The sequence below is a fragment of the Chlorocebus sabaeus genome, chromosome 6 (assembly GCF_047675955.1).
Source record: "Chlorocebus sabaeus isolate Y175 chromosome 6, mChlSab1.0.hap1, whole genome shotgun sequence".
NCBI classification, from domain to species: domain Eukaryota; kingdom Metazoa; phylum Chordata; class Mammalia; order Primates; family Cercopithecidae; genus Chlorocebus; species Chlorocebus sabaeus.
Window position 1 is genome coordinate 37764615 of NC_132909.1, and position 7758 is coordinate 37772372.

Consider the following 7758-nt stretch of genomic DNA (forward strand, 5'->3'; position numbering starts at 1 on the left):
TCTGAGAAACTGCTTTGTGTTCTGTTAATTCATCTCACAGAGTTACAGCTTCAACCTCAAGAACCTTTCGCTAAGACTGTTCTTGTGGAATTTGGAAAGTGATATTTGGAAGCCCATGGAGGGCTAAAGTGAAAAAAGAAATATCTTCCGTTTAAAACTGGAAAGAAGCCTTCTGGGAGTCTGCTTTGTGTTCTGTTAATTCATCTCACGGAGTTACATCTTTCCCTTCAAGAAGCCTTTCTCTTAGGCTGTTCTTGTGGAATTGGCAAAGTGATATTTGGAAGCCCATACAGGGATATATTGAAAAAGGAAATGTCTTCAGTTAAAAATTGGAAAGAAGCTATCTGAGAAACTCCTTTGTGTTCTGTTAATTCATCTCAGAGAGTTACAGGTTTTCCTTCAAGAAGCCTTTCGCTAAGGCTGTTCTTGTGGAATTTGGAAAGTGATAATTGGAAGTCCATAGAGGGCTATTTTGAAAAAGGAAATATCTTCCGTTAAAAACTGTAAGGAAGCTTTCTGAGAAACTGCTTTGTGTTCTGCTAATTCCTTTCACAGAGTTACAGCTTTCCCTTGAAGAAGCCTTTCGCTAAGGCTGTTCTTGTGGAATTTGCAAAGTGATATTTGGAAGCCCTTAGAGGGCTATGTTGAAAAAGGAAATATCTTCCGTTAAAAACTGGACAGAAGCTTTCAGAGAAACTGCTGTGTGTTCTGTTAATTCATTTCACAGAGTTACATCTTTCCCTTGAAGAAGCCTTTCGCTAAGGCTGTTCTTGTTGTATTGGCAAAGTGATATTTGGAATCCCATAGAGGGCTATGGTGAAAAAGGAAATATCTTCCGTTAAAAAGTGGAAAGAAGCTTTCTGAAAAACTGCCTTGTGTTCTGTTAATTCATCTCACAGAGTTACAGCTTTCCCCTCAAGAAGCCTTTCTCAAAGACTGTTCTTGTGGAATTTGAAGAGTGATATTTGGAAGCCCATAGAGGGCAATGGTGAAAAAGGAAACATCTTCAGTTTAAAACTGGAAAGAAGCTTTCTGAGAAACTGCACTCTTTTCTGTTAATTCATCTCAGAGAGTAACATCTTTCCCCTCAAGAAGCCGTTCGCTAAGAGTGTTCTTGTGGAATTTGCAAAGCGATATTTGGAAGCCCACAGAGGGCTGTGGTGAAAAAGGAAATATCTTCAGTTAAAAACCGGAAAGAAGCTTTCTGACAAACTGCACTCTGCTCTGTTAATTCGTCTCACAGAGTTACAGTTTTTCCCTCAAGAAGCCGTTCGCTAAGACTGTTCTTGTGGAATTTAAAGAGTGATACACGGAAGCCCATAGAGGGCAATGGTGAGAAAGGAAACATCTTCAGTTTAAAACTGGAAAGAAGCTTTCTGAGAAACCGCACTCTGTTCTGTTAATTCATCTCACAGAGTTACATCTTTCCCCTCAAGAAGCCGTTCGCTAAGACTGTTCTTGAGGAATTTGCATGGTGATATTTGGAAGCCCATAGAGGGATATGGTGAAAAAGGAAATATCTTCAGTTACAAACTGGAAAGAATCTTTCTGACAAACTGCACTCTGTTCTGTTAATTCGTCTCACAGCATTACAGCTTTCCCCTCAAAAAGCCGTTCGCTAAGACTCTACTTGTAGAATTTGAAGAGTGATATTTGGAATCCCATAGAGGGCAAAGGAGAAAAAGGAAACATCTTCAGTTAAAAACTGAAAAGAAGCTTTCTGACAAACTGCAGTGTTTTCTGTTAATTAATCTCACAGAGTTACAGCTTTCCCCGTAAGAAGTCTTTCGCTAAGACAGTATTTGTGGAATATGAAGAGTGATATTTGGTAGCCCATAGAGGGCAAAGGTGAAAAAGGAAATATCTTCAGTTAAAAACTGAAAAGAAGCTTTCTGACAGACTGCACTCTGTTCTGTGAATTCATCTCACAGTGTTACAGCTTTCCCTCAAGAAGCCTTTTGCTAAGACTGTTCTTGTGGAATTTGAAGAGTGATACTTGGAAGCTCATAGAGGGCAATGGTGAAAAACGAAATATCTTCAGTTAAAAACTGGAAAGAAGCTTTCGGAGAAACTGCTTTGTGTTCTGTGAATTCATCCCACAGAGTTACAGCTTTCCCTTCAAGAAGCCTTTCGCTAAGGCTGTTTTTATGGAATTTGGAAAGTGTTATTTGGAAGCCCATAGAGGGCTATGGTGAAAAAGGAAATATCTTCAGTTAAAAACTGGAAAGAAGCTTTCTGAGAAACTGCTTTGTGTTCTGTTAATTCATCTCACAGAGTTACAGCTTTCCCCTCAAGAGTCCTTTCGCTAAGGCTGTTCTTGTGGAATTAGGAAAGTGATATTTGGAAGCCCATTGAGGGCTATGGTGAAAAAAGAAATATCTTCCGTTAAAAACGGGAAAGAAGCTTTCTGAGAAACTGCTTTGTGTTCTGTTAATTCATCTCACAGAGTTACAGCTTCAACCTCAAGAACCTTTCGCTAAGACTGTTCTTGTGGAATTTGGAAAGTGATATTTGGAAGCCCATGGAGGGCTAAAGTGAAAAAAGAAATATCTTCCGTTTAAAACTGGAAAGAAGCCTTCTGGGAGTCTGCTTTGTGTTCTGTTAATTCATCTCACGGAGTTACATCTTTCCCTTCAAGAAGCCTTTCTCTTAGGCTATTCTTGTGGAATTGGCAAAGTGATATTTGGAAGCCCATACAGGGATATATTGAAAAAGGAAATGTCTTCAGTTAAAAATTGGAAAGAAGCTATCTGAGAAACTCCTTTGTGTTCTGTTAATTCATCTCAGAGAGTTACAGGTTTTCCTTCAAGAAGCCTTTCGCTAAGGCTGTTCTTGTGGAATTTGGAAAGTGATATTTGGAAGTCCATAGAGGGCTATATTGAAAAAGGAAATATCTTCCGTTAAAAACTATAAGGAAGCTTTCTGAGAAACTGCTTTGTGTTCTGCTAATTCCTTTCACAGAGTTACAGCTTTCCCTTGAAGAAGCCTTTCGCTAAGGCTGTTCTTGTGGAATTTGCAAAGTGATATTTGGAAGCCCATAGAGGGCTATGGTGAAAAAGGAAATATCTTCCATTAAAAACTGGACAGAAGCTTTCAGAGAAACTGCTGTGTGTTCTCTTAATTCATTTCACAGAGTTACATCTTTCCCTTGAAGAAGCCTTTCGCTAAGGCTGTTCTTGTTGTATTGGCAAAGTGATATTTGGAATCCCATAGAGGGCTATGGTGAAAAAGGAAATATCTTCCGTTAAAAAGTGGAAAGAAGCTTTCTGAAAAACTGCCTTGTGTTCTGTTAATTCATCACACAGAGTTACAGCTTTCCCCTCAAGAAGCCTTTCGCAAAGACTGTTCTTGTGGAATTTGAAGAGTGATATTTGGAAGCCCATAGAGGGCAATGGTGAAAAAGGAAACATCTTCAGTTTAAAACTGGAAAGAAGCTTTCTGAGAAACTGCACTCTTTTCTGTTAATTCACCTCAGAGAGTAACATCTTTCCCCTCAAGAAGCCGTTCGCTAAGAGTGTTCTTGTGGAATTTGCAAAGCGATATTTGGAAGCCCACAGAGGGCTGAGGTGAAAAAGGAAATATCTTCAGTTAAAAACCGGAAAGAAGCTTTCTGACAAACTGCACTCTGCTCTGTTAATTCGTCTCACAGAGTTACAGTTTTTCCCTCAAGAAGCCGTTCGCTAAGACTGTTCTTGTGGAATTTAAAGAGTGATACACGGAAGCCCATAGAGGGCAATGGTGAGAAAGGAAACATCTTCAGTTTAAAACTGGAAAGAAGCTTTCTGAGAAACCGCACTCTGTTCTGTTAATTCATCTCACAGAGTTACATCTTTCCCCTCAAGAAGCCGTTCGCTAAGGCTGTTCTTGTGGAATTTGCATGGTGATATTTGGAAGCCCATAGAGGGATATGGTGAAAAAGGAAATATCTTCAGTTAAAAACTGGAAAGAATCTTTCTGACAAACTGCACTCTGTTCTGTTAATTCGTCTCACAGCGTTACAGCTTTCCCCTCAAAAAGCCGTTCGCTAAGACTCTACTTGTAGAATTTGAAGAGTGATATTTGGAATCCCATAGAGGGCAAAGGAGAAAAAGGAAACATCTTCAGTTAAAAACTGAAAAGAAGCTTTCTGACAAACTGCAGTGTTTTCTGTTAATTAATCTCACAGAGTTACAGCTTTCCCCGTAAAAAGTCTTTCGCTAAGACAGTATTTGTGGAATATGAAGAGTGATATTTGGTAGCCCATAGAGGGCAAAGGTGAAAAAGGAAATATCTTCAGTTAAAAACTGAAAAGAAGCTTTCTGACAGACTGCACTCTGTTCTGTGAATTCATCTCACAGTGTTACAGCTTTCCCGTCAAGAAGCCTTTTGCTAAGACTGTTCTTGTGGAATTTGAAGAGTGATATTTGGAAGCTCATAGAGGGCAATGGTGAAAAAGGAAATATATTCAGTTAAAAACTGGAAAGAAGCTTTCGGAGAAACTGCTTTGTGTTCTGTGAATTCATCCCACAGAGTTACAGCTTTCCCTTCAAGAAGCCTTTCGCTAAGGCTGTTTTTATGGAATTTGGAAAGTGTTATTAGGAAGCCCATAGAAGGCAATGGTGAAAAAGGAAACATCTTCAGTTTAAAACTGGATAGAAGCTTTCTGAGAAACTGCACTCTTTTCTGTTAATTCATCTCAGAGAGTAACATCTTTCCCCTCAAGAAGCCGTTCGCTAAGAGTGTTCTTGTGGAATTTGCAAAGCGATATTTGGAAGCCCACAGAGGGCTGTGGTGAAAAAGGAAATATCTTCAGTTAAAAACCGGAAAGAAGCTTTCTGACAGACTGCACTCTGTTCTGTGAATTCATCTCACAGTGTTACAGCTTTCCCCTCAAGAAGTCGTTTGCTAAGACTGTTCTTGTGGAATTTGAAGGGTGATACTTGGAAGCTCATAGAGGGCAATGGTGAAAAAGGAAATATCTTCAGTTAAAAACTGGAAAGAAGCTTTCGGAGAAACTGCTTTGTGTTCTGTGAATTCATCCCACAGAGTTACAGCTTTCCCTTCAAGAAGCCTTTCGCTAAGGCTGTTTTTATGGAATTTGGAAAGTGTTATTTGGAAGCCCATAGAGGGCTATGGTGAAAAAGGAAATATCTTCAGTTAAAAACTGGAAAGAAGCTTTCTGAGAAACTGCTTTGTGTTCTGTTAATTCATCTCACAGAGTTACAGCTTTCCCCTCAAGAGTCCTTTCGCTAAGGCTGTTCTTGTGGAATTAGGAAAGTGATATTTGGAAGCCCATTGAGGGCTATGGTGAAAAAAGAAATATCTTCCGTTAAAAACGGGAAAGAAGCTTTCTGAGAAACTGCTTTGTGTTCTGTTAATTCATCTCACAGAGTTACAGCTTCAACCTCAAGAACCTTTCGCTAAGACTGTTCTTGTGGAATTTGGAAAGTGATATTTGGAAGCCCATGGAGGGCTAAAGTGAAAAAAGAAATATCTTCCGTTTAAAACTGGAAAGAAGCCTTCTGGGAGTCTGCTTTGTGTTCTGTTAATTCATCTCACGGAGTTACATCTTTCCCTTCAAGAAGCCTTTCTCTTAGGCTGTTCTTGTGGAATTGGCAAAGTGATATTTGGAAGCCCATAGAGGGATATATTGAAAAAGGAAATGTCTTCAGTTAAAAATTGGAAAGAAGCTATCTGAGAAACTCCTTTGTGTTCTGTTAATTCATCTCAGAGAGTTACAGGTTTTCCTTCAAGAAGCCTTTCGCTAAGGCTGTTCTTGTGGAATTTGGAAAGTGATATTTGGAAGTCCATAGAGGGCTATTTTGAAAAAGGAAATATCTTCCGTTAAAAACTGTAAGGAAGCTTTCTGAGAAACTGCTTTGTGTTCTGCTAATTCCTTTCACAGAGTTACAGCTTTCCCTTGAAGAAGCCTTTCGCTAAGGCTGTTCTTGTGGAATTTGCAAAGTGATATTTGGAAGCCCATAGAGGGCTATGGTGAAAAAGGAAATATCTTCCGTTAAAAACTGGACAGAAGCTTTCAGAGAAACTGCTGTGTGTTCTGTTAATTCATTTCACAGAGTTACATCTTTCCCTTGAAGAAGCCTTTCGCTAAGGCTGTTCTTGTTGTATTGGCAAAGTGATATTTGGAATCCCATAGAGGGCTATGGTGAAAAAGGAAATATCTTCCGTTAAAAAGTGGAAAGAAGCTTTCTGAAAAACTGCCTTGTGTTCTGTTAATTCATCTCACAGAGTTACAGCTTTCCCCTCAAGAAGCCTTTCGCAAAGACTGTTCTTGTGGAATTTGAAGAGTGATATTTGGAAGCCCATAGAGGGCAATGGTGAAAAAGGAAACATCTTCAGTTTAAAACTGGAAAGAAGCTTTCTGAGAAACTGCACTCTTTTCTGTTAATTCATCTCAGAGAGTAACATCTTTCCCCTCAAGAAGCCGTTCGCTAAGAGTGTTCTTGTGGAATTTGCAAAGCGATATTTGGAAGCCCACAGAGGGCTGTGGTGAAAAAGGAAATATCTTCAGTTAAAAACCGGAAAGAAGCTTTCTGACAAACTGCACTCTGCTCTGTTAATTCGTCTCACAGAGTTACAGTTTTTCCCTCAAGAAGCCGTTTGCTAAGACTGTTCTTGTGGAATTTAAAGAGTGATACACGGAAGCCCATAGAGGGCAATGGTGAGAAAGGAAACATCTTCAGTTTAAAACTGGAAAGAAGCTTTCTGAGAAACCGCACTCTGTTCTGTTAATTCATCTCACAGAGTTACATCTTTCCCCTCAAGAAGCCGTTCGCTAAGACTGTTCTTGAGGAATTTGCATGGTGATATTTGGAAGCCCATAGAGGGATATGGTGAAAAAGGAAATATCTTCAGTTAAAAACTGGAAAGAATCTTTCTGACAAACTGCACTCTGTTCTGTTAATTCGTCTCACAGCGTTACAGCTTTCCCCTCAAAAAGCCGTTCGCTAAGACTCTACTTGTAGAATTTGAAGAGTGATATTTGGAATCCCATAGAGGGCAAAGGAGAAAAAGGAAACATCTTCAGTTAAAAACTGAAAAGAAGCTTTCTGACAAACTGCAGTGTTTTCTGTTAATTAATCTCACAGAGTTACAGCTTTCCCCGTAAGAAGTCTTTCGCTAAGACAGTATTTGTGGAATATGAAGAGTGATATTTGGTAGCCCATAGAGGGCAAAGGTGAAAAAGGAAATATCTTCAGTTAAAAACTGAAAAGAAGCTTTCTGACAGACTGCACTCTGTTCTGTGAATTCATCTCACAGTGTTACAGCTTTCCCCTCAAGAAGCCTTTTGCTAAGACTGTTCTTGTGGAATTTGAAGAGTGATACTTGGAAGCTCATAGAGGGCAATGGTGAAAAAGGAAATATCTTCAGTTAAAAACTGGAAAGAAGCTTTCGGAGAAACTGCTTTGTGTTCTGTGAATTCATCCCACAGAGTTACAGCTTTCCCTTCAAGAAGCCTTTCGCTAAGGCTGTTTTTATGGAATTTGGAAAGTGTTATTTGGAAGCCCATGGAGGGCTAAAGTGAAAAAAGAAATATCTTCCGTTTAAAACTGGAAAGAAGCCTTCTGGGAATCTGCTTTGTGTTCTGATAATTCATCTCACGGAGTTACATCTTTCCCTTCAAGAAGCCTTTCTCTTAGGCTGTTCTTGTGGAATTGGCAAAGTGATATTTGGAAGCCCATAGAGGGATATATTGAAAAAGGAAATGTCTTCAGTTAAAAATTGGAAAGAAGCTATCTGAGAAACTCCTTTGTGTTC